General features: G+C 43.2%; 1 protein-coding gene across 1 annotated transcript in view; it reads right to left on the bottom strand.

The window, feature by feature from the left end:
* Positions 1 to 12,275, bottom strand: part of scara5 (scavenger receptor class A, member 5 (putative)) — a 161,190-nt gene that overhangs the window by 42,400 nt on the left and 106,515 nt on the right. The window lies entirely within an intron of this gene.

Raw genomic sequence — 12,275 nt, 5'->3', positions numbered from 1 at the left:
AATGGGTGACTTCAATCTACATATAGATTGGGTGAACCAAATTGGTAAGGGTGCTGAGGAAGAGGATTTCTTGGAATGTATGTGGGATGGTTTTCTGAACCAACATGTCGAGGAACCAACTAGAGAGCAGGCCATTCTAGATTGGGTATTGAGCAATGAGGAAGGGTTAGTTAGCAATCTTGTCGTGCGAGGCCTCTTGGGTAAGAGTGACCATAATATGGTGGAATTCTTCATTAAGATGGAGAGTGACATAGTTAATTCAGAAACAAAGGTTCTGAACTTAAAGAAGGGTAACTTGGAAGGTATGAGACGTTAATTAGCTAAGATAGACTGGCAAATGATACTTAAAGGGTTGACAGTGGATATGCAATGGCAAGCATTTAAAGATTGCATGGATGAACTACAACAATTGTTCATCCCAGTTTGGCAAAAGAATAAACCAGGGAAGGTAGTGCACCCATGGCTGACAAGGGAAATTAGGGATGGTATCAAGTCCAAAGAAGAAACATACAAATTAGCCAGAAAAAGCGGCACACCTGAGGACTGAGAGAAATTCAGAGTCCAGCAGAGGAGGACAAAGGGCTTAATTAGGAAAGGAAAAAAAGATTATGAGAGAAAGCTGGCAGGGAACATAAAAACCGACTGTAAAAGCTTTTATAGATATGTGAAAAAAAAAAGATTGGTCAAGACAAATGTAGGTCCCTTACAGTCAGAAACAGGTGAAATGATCATAGGGAACAAGGACATGGCAGACCAATTGAATAACTACTTTGGTTCTGTCTTCACGAAGGAGGACATAAATAATCTTCTGGAAATAGTAGAGGACCGAGGGTCTAGTGAGATGGAGGAACTGAGGGAAATACATGTTAGTAGGGAAGTGGTGTTAGGTAAATTGAAGGGATTAAAGGCAGATAAATCCCCAGGGCCAGATGGTCTGCATCCCAGAGTGCTTAAGGAAGTAGCCCAAAAAATAGTGGATGCATTAGTGATAATTTTTCAAAACTCCTTAGATTCTGGATTAGTTCCTGAGGATTGGAGGGTGGCTAATGTAGTCCCACTTTTTAAAAAAGGAGGGAGAGAAAAACCGGGGAATTATAGACCAGTTAGTCTGACATCGGTGGTGGGGAAAATGCTAGAGTCAGTTATCAAAGATGTGATAACAGCACATTTGGAAAGAGGTGAAATCATCGGACAAAGTCAGCATGGATTTGTGAAAAGAAAATCATGTCTGACGAATCTTACAGAATTTTTTGAAGATGTAACTAGTAGAGTGGATAGGGGAGAGCCAGTGGATGTGGTATATTTAGATTTTCAAACGGCTTTCGACAAGGTCCTACACAGGAGATTAGTGTGCAAACTTAAAGCACACAGTATTGGGTGCTTTACACCCAAATACATTGATGTGTTATTGATGTGGATAGAGAATTGGTTGGCAGATAGGAAGCAAAGAGTGGGAGTAAACGGGTCCTTTTCAGAATGGCAGGCAGTGACCAGTGGAGTACCGCAAGGCTCAGTGCTGGGACCCCAGTTGTTTACAATATATATTAATGATTTAGACAAGGGAATTAAATGCAGCATCTCCAAGTTTGTGGATGACACGAAGCTGGGCGGCTGTGTTAGCTGTGAGGAGGATGCTAAGAGGACGCAGGGTGACTTGGATAGGTTAGGTGAGTGGGCAAATTCATGGCAGATGCAATTTAATGTGGATAAATGTGAGGTTATCCACTTTGGTTGCAAGAACAGGGAAACAGATTATTATCTGAATGGTGGCCGATTAGGAAAAGGGGAGGTGCAACGAGACCTGGTTGTCATTGTACACCAGTCATTGAAGGTGGGTATGCAGGTACAGCAGGCGGTGAAAAAGGCAAATGGTATGTTGGCATTCATAGCAAAAGGATTTGAGTACAGGAGCAGGGAGGTTTTACTGCAGTTGTACAAAGCCTTGGTGAGACCGCACCTAGAGTATTGTGAGCAGTTTTGGTCCCCTAATCTGAGGAAAGACATTCTTGCCATAGAGGGAGTACAAAGAAGGTTCACCAGATTGATTCCTGGGATGGCAGGACTTTCATATGAAGAAAGACTGGATCGACTAGGCTTATACTCTCTGGAATTTAGAAGATTGAGGGGGGATCTTATTGAAACGTATAAAATTCTAAAGGGATTGGACAAGCTAGATACAGGAAGATTGTTTCCGATGTTGGGGAAGTCCAGAACGAGGGGTCACAGTTTAAGGATAAAGGGGAAGCCTTTTTGGACCGAGATGAGGAAAAACTTCTTCACACAGAGAGTGGTGAATCTGTGGAATTCTCTGCCACAGGAAACAGTTGAGGCCGGTTCATTGGCTATATTTAAAAGGAAGTTAGATATGGCCCTTGTGGCTAAAGGGATCAGGGGGTATGGAGAGAAGGCAGGTACAGGGTTCTGAGTTGGATGATCAACCATGATCATACTGAATGGTGGTGCAGGCTCGAAGGGCCGAATGGCCTACTCCTGCACCTATTTTCTATGTTTCTATAATAACATTAGACAACAAAGATTTTGCTTCCAGAATACTTTTGGGTGCATCTTATGGATTTTGGGCTGCTGATCGTGAAAACCACCATGAAATTTCACTACCAGGCACCAGTTTTTGAAATCGCCCATATTTGTTATGTCAATTCATAATTCAAGTCAATTAAAATATTGCCAACAATGTAAGCTGAAAGGTTTTCTATCTTGTCCAGGCATGCTTAGGCAGGGTGGATAATACACGGCAGGACAGGTTTTAGAAGGGCTATAGATTTCCGTGAAGGATTTCAATATTTGAGACTTCTTCCCCAGAATAACTGATACCAAGATTAAGGAAGGCATTTTTGTTGGTCCACAAATTAAACAGGTCATCAATGACAGGTAGTTTCTAGAGCTTCTAGTGGGACTGGAGAAAATCACATGGAAGGCATTGAAATATGTTGTTGAAAATTTGTTTGGCAACTACAGAGCAGCAAACTACGTGCAGCTGGTTGACAACATGCTTTAAGCATACAAAACCATGAAGTGCAACATGTCACTAAAGATTTATTTTCTACATTCCCATTTAGACTTCTTCCCTGCAAATCTTGGCGCTGTCAGTGACAAGTGCGGTGAAAGGTTTCACCAAGACATTGCAGTCATGGAGAAACAGTATCAGGGCAACTGGAATCCATCAATGCTGGCTGATTATTGTTGGACACATGTGAGAAGCCTCAGACACTGAGTACAAATGAAAATCATTAATAAAACATGTTTAGCTTTGTTGAACTATTGCAAAGCATCAACACCATTATGCAATTAAATTCATTATATTCAATAAAAGATAATTTCCTATTTCTTCAAATTCCTATGTGATATAAGTTGTCTGAAATTATTTTGTGTTTGGCTTCAAACAGTCTACCATAAACAAAAAAAAATTTGAGGAAGCAACACTGTCAAAACAATTTGTTCTCCAGTGTAACCCCTTCAATCCTGGAATAATTTTCATAAACTTCCTTTGAACTCTCTCAAATATCAGCACATCCTTTCCAAGATAAGGAGCCCAAAACTGCTCACAATACTCCAAGTGAGGCCTCACCAGTGCCTTATAAAGCCTCAGCATTACATTCCTGCTGTCATATTCTACTCCTCATGAAATGAATGCTAACATCGCATCTGCCTCCCTCACCACAGACTCACCTTGCAAATTAATCTTAAGGGAATCCTGCACAAGGATTTCCAAGTCCCTTTGCTCTTCAGATTTTCGAATTTCCTCTCTGTTTAGAAAATAGTCTATTCTTTTATTCTGTTTACCGAAGGAAATACATTTCCCTACACTGTATTCCAACCGCTACCTCGTTGCTCATTCTCCTAATCTGCAGCCTCCCAGCTTCCTGAACACTACCTGCTTCTCCACCTATCTTAGTATCATCTGCAGACTTGGCAACCAAAGCCATCAATTTCATCATCCAGGTCATTGATATTCAACGTAAAAAGAGTTAGTCCCAACACCAGCTCCTGTGGAACACCACTGGTCACTAGCAGGCAACCAGAAAAGGCTCCCTTTATTCCCACTATCTACCTCCTGCCCAGTCAGATAATCCTCTATCCATGCTAGAATCTTTCCTGTAATATCATGGGCTGTTACCTTGCTAAGCAACCTCATGTGCAGCACCTGTCAAAGGCCTTCAGAAAATCCAAGTACACAACATCCACCAATTTTCCTTTGTCTGTCCTGCTCGTTTAATTACAGAATTAATTTAATACAGAATGTAAAAAGTAGAAGCTCTATAAAAGTTGGGTCTATTGTGTAGATTTCTGGTTGTCATATTACAAGAAGGATGGGGAGGCTTTGGACACAGTGTCACTCGGATGTTGCCTGGATCAGAGGGCATTAGTTAGAAGGTGTGGATGGACAATGTGGATTGGTCCTCTGGAGCTTCAGAGGCTGAGGGAAGATCTGACTGAAATTTATATAGTTATGAGAGGCATGGGTAGAATTGGTAGTCGAGTCTTTTTTCCAGGGTGGAAGTACCAACTGCAAGAGAGCATAGGTTTATGGTTAGAACAGAAAAGTTTAAAGCAGATGTGTGAGGCATCTTACACATTTTTGTTTTATTTTTCTACACAGAGTGTGGTAAGTGGCCAGAATGTGGTGTCACAATAGGTGGGGGGGGGGGGGGACATTATTGTAGAAGCATAAATAGAGCATAGAACATTACAACAGTGTTGTGCCGACTGTAAAATCAATCTTTCCCTTCCTTCCCTCATAGCCCTTCATTTTTCTATCATCCATATGCCTAAGCAAGATACTCTTAAACGTCTCTAATCTACAGTGCTTATAAAAAGTATTCATCCCCTTTAGGAGTTTTCATGTTTTATTGTTTTACAGCATTGAATCACAATGGATTTAATTTGGGGGTTTTGACAACGATCAACAGAAAAAGAGACTTTTGTGTCAAAGTGAAAACAAATTTCTACAAATTGGTCAAAATTTATTACAATTATTAAGCACAAAACAATTGATTGCATAACTACCCCCTTCAAGCCAGTATTTAGCAGATGCACCTTTAGCAGCAATTACAGCCTTGAGTGTGTGGATGGGTCTCTAACAGCTTTGCACATCTGGACATTGCAATGTTTCCCCATTCTCTTTTACAAAACTGCTCAAGCTCTTGTCAGATTACATGGGGATCATGACTGAACAGCCCTTTTCAAGTCCAGCCACTAATTCTCAATTGGATTGAGGTCTGGACTCTGACTTGGCCACTCCAGGACATTAGTTTTGTTTGTTTTTAAGCCATTCTTATGCAGCTTTGGCTTTATGCTTGAGGTCACATGGTGCGAGTGGAATCATCTGCAGCTTAATGTGAAAAAGACTAAGGAGCTGATGGTGGACCTGAGGAGGACTAAGGCACCGGTGACCCCTGTTTCCATCCAAGGGGTCAGTGTGGACATAGTGGAGGATTACAAATACCTGGGGATACGAATGGACTGGTCAAAGAACACTGAGGCTGTCTACAAGAAGGGTCAGAGCCGTCTCTATTTCCTGAGGAGACTGAGGTTCTTTAACATCTGCTGGACGATGCTGAGGATGTTCTATGAGTCTGTGGTGGCCAGTGCTATCATGTTTGCTGTTGTGTGCTGGGGCAGCAGGCTGAGGGTAGCAGATACCAACAGAATCAACAAACTCATTTGTAAGGCCAGTGATGTTGTGGGGGTGGAACTGGACTCTCTGACGGTGGTGTCTGAAAAGAGGATGCTGTCCAAGTTGCATGCCATCTTAGACAATGACTCCCATCCTCTCCATAATGTACTGGTTAGGCACAGGAGTACATTCAGCCAGAGACTCATTCCACCGAGATGTAACACTAAGTGTCATAGGAAGTCATTCCTGCCTGTGGCCATCAAACTTTACAACTTCTCCCTCGGAGTGTCAGACACCCTGAGCCCATAGGCTGGTCCTGGACTTATTTCCACTTGGCATGATTAACATATTATTATTTAATTATTTATGGTTTTATATTGCTATATTTCTTCACTAGTCTTGGTTGGTGCGGCTGTAACGAAACCCAATTTCCCTCAGACATAAAGTATGTCTGTCTGTCAGTCTGTCATTGTCTTGCTGGAAAACGAATCTTCTCCCAAGTTGTAGTTCTCTTGCAGACTGCATCAGGTTTTCCTCCAGGATTTCCCTGAATTTTGCTGCATTCATTTTGCCCTCTACCTTCACAAGCCTTCCAGGGGCCGTTGCAGTGAAACATCCCCACAGCATGATGCAGCCACCACCATGCTTCATGGTGGGGATGGTGTATTTTTGATTTTGTGCAGTGTTTGGCTTACACCAAATATAGTGTTTATTCTGTTGGCCAAAAAGCTCAATTTTGGTTTCATCAGACCATAGAACCTTCTTCCAGCTGGTTTCCTTCTGGCAAAGATTTCATGTGAGTTACTTTTAAAACAGTGGCTTTCTCTTTGCCGCTCTCCCATAAAGCTGTGACTGGTGAAGCACCCGGGTAACAGTTGTTGTATGCGCAGTCTCTCCCATCTCAGACACTGAAGTTCGTAACTCTGCCAGAGTTGTCATATGTCTTTTGGTGGCCTCCCTCACTGGCTCCCTTCTTGCATGGTCACTCAGTTTCTGAGGACAGCCTCCTCTAGGCAGATTTACATCTGTGCCATATTTCCATTTCTTGATGATTGACTTAACTCTACTTTTAACTGTGTTTTATATTTGTAATTCTTCTCCGTGGATTGTCACCTTGTCATGGTGGAGAAGCTTGTGTTGTCCTGGGATCCCGAGAGTGATGCTGTCTGGAGCTGTGCTCCTGGTAGGGTCACCCATGACGGTAAGGTCGAGGGTGAGGTCCCTGACAAAGAACAATCCAACCAAGACCTCAACGGTGGAACAGGTGGACGAAGTTACTTCAAACTCAACAGCTGTGAAGGCGGATGAAGGCTGAAACAAATCCAACAGCTCCAATCATCATAGTTTCCATGCCATTGGAATCAGTTGGTTGATTTGTGAAGTATCGTGTGCTTCTTGGAGTGCAACATCAAGTATACTTTAAACAAATACACGCACAGGCGTCTTCACTCTTTGGAAACGGAATGAAGACCATCATCCTTGACCTCGAGGGATAGCCACGAGGACGATATTTGTAATTAGTCTGGATCACTTTGTAGAGATCTTTTTTTCACTTTGACATGAATGTCTTTCTCTATTGATCAGTGTCAAAGAAGCCAAATTAAATCCTCTATGATTCAATGTTGTAAAACAATAAAGCATGAAAACTTCCAAGGGGTTGAATACTTTTCGTAGGCACTGTATCTGCCTCTACGACCACCCCTGGCAGTGCTTTTATCACACCCCCTCTATGTAAAGGACATATCACTGACATCCCATAAGATCATTAGATAGAGCAGGAGAATTAGTCCATTTGGCCCATCGAGTCTGCTCCACCATTTCAATATGGCTGTTCCATTTCCCTCTCAGCCCCAATGTCCTGTCCTGTATACTTTCCTGCAATCACCTTTAAGTTATGCCCCTGCGTAGTAGCCACTTCCATCCTGGGAAAAGGCCTTCAGCTGTCCACTGGATCTATACCACTTATCATCTTGTACACCTCTGTCAGGTCACATCTCATTCTCCTTCACTCCAAAGAGAGAAGCCCTAACCCATTCTCACAAGACATGCTCTCCAATCCAGGCTGCCCCAGTGCCCACAGAGAAAGAGAAAAAAAACCCATAACAAATCATGTAAACAATAGAAGTGATACAACAACAGCATTCTGAACCAAACTGAGTCCTTAGATCCAAATCCCAAGAGCAGCATGAAGTAGGCCCCAAGCCTTGGTATTCAGTTCATCATATTAGCAGAGTTCTCAGACACGAAGCACAGCAGCTGAAGGCAGTCTCTCAGACCAAGCATCATGGAGAGAGGAGGCCACAGGATATCTGGGTCCCATTTAACTTGTCTGGATCTCACACTAGGAACTGTGCCCCACTGCAGCGAATCACTCCAGGCCAAGTTTTTGCTGCCAGAGAAGCTGTCTCAACCTCTCCGAACTGGCTCAGTGCTCAGAGTCATCCAACTTTGCCTGACTCTCAACACCTTGCCTTTCCAGCCTATCTGTACCAGCATTTAGATTGTACTGTACCTTGCATTAGGACCCTGGCCTTGCCGCCACAGATCGCTCCAGGCTTAGAACACATCACTCAGCGATTCGCTTTGGACCTGGATTTCGCTGCCGAAGAAGCTGTCCTGAACTTCACCAAATCAGCTTGGCGCATAGAGCAATCCTCCCTCACAATCCTCCCCCACAATCCTCCCCCACAATCCTCCCTCACAATCCTCCCCCACAATCCTCCCCCACAATCCTCCCTCACAATCCTCCCTCACAATCCTCCCCCACAATCCTCCCCCACAATCCTCCCTCACAATCCTCCCCCACAATCCTCTCTCACAATCCTCCCTCACAATCCTCCCCCACAATCCTCCCTCACACCCGGGTAAGTTGGAAGGGCATCGGAACTCCTCTGTCCCATCTCCTCCCCTCCGAATTGTCCACTCCAACCAGCACAGCTCCAACACAAAGTATGTCGATTTATGGGTAATAATCCAGAAAATCTGCTAGTCCAGCACTACCGAAGTTCCTTGGATGCTAGCTTTCTGGAGAATTGGAAAGGAAAATGAACAAAATACGGAACCAAACACCGTAAGCCCCAATGCGTCTCATTGGAGAACTGGGTGTTAGATAAATTAGAAGAAAGAGGACACAGCCTCAGAATAGAGAGATGTCCATTTAGAAGAGAGATGAGAAGGTATTTCTTTAGCCAGAGAGTGGTGAATCTGTGGAATCCGTTGACACAGGTGGCTGTGGAGGCCAATTTATTCAGTATATTTAAGACAGAAGTTGATAAATTCTGAGTTAGTTAGGCCATGAAGAGATACAGTGAGAAAGCAGAAGAACGGGCCTGAGAGAGAAATGGATCAGCCATGAAGAAATAGCACAGGAGACTAGATGGGCCAAATAGCCTAATTCTGCCTCTATATCATATGGTCTTATAGTATAATACAGACAAGCCAGAGTAACATTAGTAGTACCTAATGTGGGCCTAATTGTTCGACTACATGGTGATTACAAGGTGTCAGCAAATCAAGCAGTGGGCAAAAAAAAAATACAAGAAAATCTGCAGATGCTGGAAATCCAGAGCAACACACACAACATGCTGGAGGAACTCAGCAGGTCAGGCATCCTCCATGGAAAAGAACAAACAATCAATGTTTCGGGCTGAGACCCTTCATCAGGACCGGAGAGGAAGAGTAGGAAGGTGGGAGGAGCACTGGAAGAAGCACAGGGTGTCAGGTGATGGGTGAGACCGGGAGAGGAGGAGGCAGTGGAGTGAAGAGCTGGGAAGTAGACTGGTGAAAGAGATAAAGGGCTGGAGGAAGGGGAATCCACCTTAGATTTCTAATTGTAATGTTAGGATGAGCCAAGATTTTCATCAAACTCAATCTGTCATTTGGAAATACACAGTAGAATGGTGTTCAGGAGTATCAGTAATATTTGATAATTAATATACATATCTGTATTCACATCACTATATTGTGTATGAAATCATTACCAAATACATTTCCGGTAACAATGAACAAAATACTAGAATGCATAGATTGTTGTCCATGTCAATGCAATCTTAGAACATAGAACTTAGAATAGTCCTTCCAAAGTGAACCACCTCACACTTCTCTGGGTTGAACTCCATCTGCCACTTCTCAGCCCACTTCTGTATCCTATGTATGAAATCTTGATGAACTAATACCCACAAATACTAAAGGAGAAAATCTTCAAATGTTAGAAGTGTTTAAGTGACCAAAAATACACGAGCAAAGCTCAAAGGAGACGAGTATGCACTTGTATAAAACGAAGTAATTTATCTTAAATCTAAAAGTAGGCACAAATAAACTACAATCAGTACTGGGAAATTGGAAACAATTATTGAGGAAGGAAACATGAAAACATTAACAAATTGTAGTGGAAAATCACCAGAAATATCTTGATGGTGTTGGAAATGGTCAGCTGGGTCTTTTTAAAGGGTTCACAATGATTCTTATGAGAAGGGGATTTCGAAGGAGTTGCCCAGAAGCCAATATGCTGAAATTGTTTAGGTCTAGTACTACAATATCTGAAGAATTGAAATCCCTTTTAACTCAAGGGCAAGAAGACGTAGAATACCTGTAACAATATTGTGCGGCAAGGTAGCGTTGTGGTTTGAACAACGCTTTACAGCGCCAACAATTGGGGTTCACTTCTGACCACTGTCTGTAAGTGGCTTGTCTCCTCATGACCGGGTGCTCCGGTTTCCTCCCACGCTCATAGGGCGTATGGGAGAGGGTTAGGAAGTTGTGGTCATGCTACGTTGGTGCCAGAAGCACAGTGACACTTGGGGGCTGCCCCCAGCACATGCTGGGACTCCATTGGGCCTTGACACCAACAGCACATTTCAAGGCACATTTGATAAATACAACTATGTTACATCTATAAGCAAAATGAAGAATTCAGCCAGATGGGTCTCGTCAGCCATGGCTGGCACCTCATCTAGGAGAAGGAAAACTCTGATCTCAAACCTCTGCTGCCTTGTGGCTGTACCCACTCATGGGGAAGGGTTCAGAAGTAAACCCAAAAGAAGATATCTGGAGCTGGAATCCCCTGGACAGCCCTAAGTTGAGTTCAACACTGACTGAAAACTCTTGCAACACCACAAGTACCAAACTGAATTGGGCTCTGCCGTTCCTTTGGATTCATCAGCTGCTGGAGGAGGGAGTCTGCTACATGGGCGACAGCTTGCTCTCCATATTGTACTGCCCAGGCTTGTGTATCAACTTCAACACAAACAACCGGGGTGCAACATCCATGGTTGACCCCAACCAGTAGAAGGCCTTCATAGCATGATGAATTACTCATTTTGAAAATACAAAAACAGTAGAGGTTGTATATATACACGCAGTACATAGACTGTATAAACGGTTTGCTGAACAATGTATAGAACATGCACATACGTAGAATGTTTTGAAAAATTCAGAAGATTCAAAGTACATCTATTATCAAAGTCTGTATGCAGCATACAACCCTGACATTTGTCTTCCCACAGACAGTTATGGAACAAAGAAACAACATGGAACCCATTCAAAGAAAAAACATCAACACCACCCCCCACGTGCAGTAAACAAATCGCTAAAAAGCCAAAGGAAAGAATGAGGGAAATCACAGAAGATAAAACACAAAATCAAAGAGTTCATATTCAGTTCAGCTCATGTGCATTATTTGCAGGCCACCCTGATTCAAAGTCACCCAAAATAGTAACAGAAAAAAGAGCGACCGGGAACTGCAGTCCAAACCACAAACCACAGACCCACAACTCTGGTACCATCCTCCGACAGCACTGAGGGAGAGAGAGAGATTATTCGAATGCAGAGACCTTCCCTCTGGGGTAGTGAGTGACAGGGAGAGAGAAACAGAGGCCGTCACGTACAGACACCTTCCTCTGGCTGCAGCGAGCAAGAGACTGGAAGAAGGTGCAGAACACTCACTCGTCCTCAACACTCGCCTCAACGTTTAAATCTTCCCCAATGTTCTAATCAGCAAAATTGTCTGAAATGCAGTCAATCATCTGCAGTATACTTTGTGTTTACGATCAGGGGCTCCTGGCCCACCTCTCAGCTTCTTGGCCTCAAGGCCTCTCGCCTCCTGGATTCTTCTTGGAGACAGTAAAGCGCCAGATCATTCAATCACACCATCAGACTGTAGATCCCAGTCTCCAACAGTGCCAGAACCACATTTAAACAAAGAAGAAGACGTAAAAGAAGTGAAAGAAACAGTTTTGTCAACCATCTGGAGAATGTCAGTCATAGCGGCGGTCGCCCAGATGAAGAGAGTAGAATGAGCAAGATGCACACACACTTGAGCAGTTCACCATCACTTCACGATCCCTCGTACTCTTGCAAGTATTTGTAGTTTAAACATAATCTTTAAAATGTTTAGGTAAAAACAACAACAACGATGTGAACCATACAGGTTTTCATGGGCTTTATTCAAAAGGCACCACAGGGAAAGCAGCTCGAGTTATGTTTTAATACATTTTTTGGTCTTGGAGCAACATGAATGCTTCTCCACAGAAAGAATTTGGCCCGACTGCAACTGTCAGCGAGTTGTGAATAAATGAAGCTCCTTTGAGAAAATTGTCAACGTACATCTGATAGCTTTCGTAGCTGGCTCTGAGTCCTAACA

This window comes from Hemitrygon akajei, chromosome 9 (assembly GCF_048418815.1).
Source record: "Hemitrygon akajei chromosome 9, sHemAka1.3, whole genome shotgun sequence".
Lineage (NCBI taxonomy): Eukaryota > Metazoa > Chordata > Chondrichthyes > Myliobatiformes > Dasyatidae > Hemitrygon > Hemitrygon akajei.
Note: the sequence above shows the minus strand (reverse complement) of the source record. Positions and strands in the feature narration are given on the sequence as shown.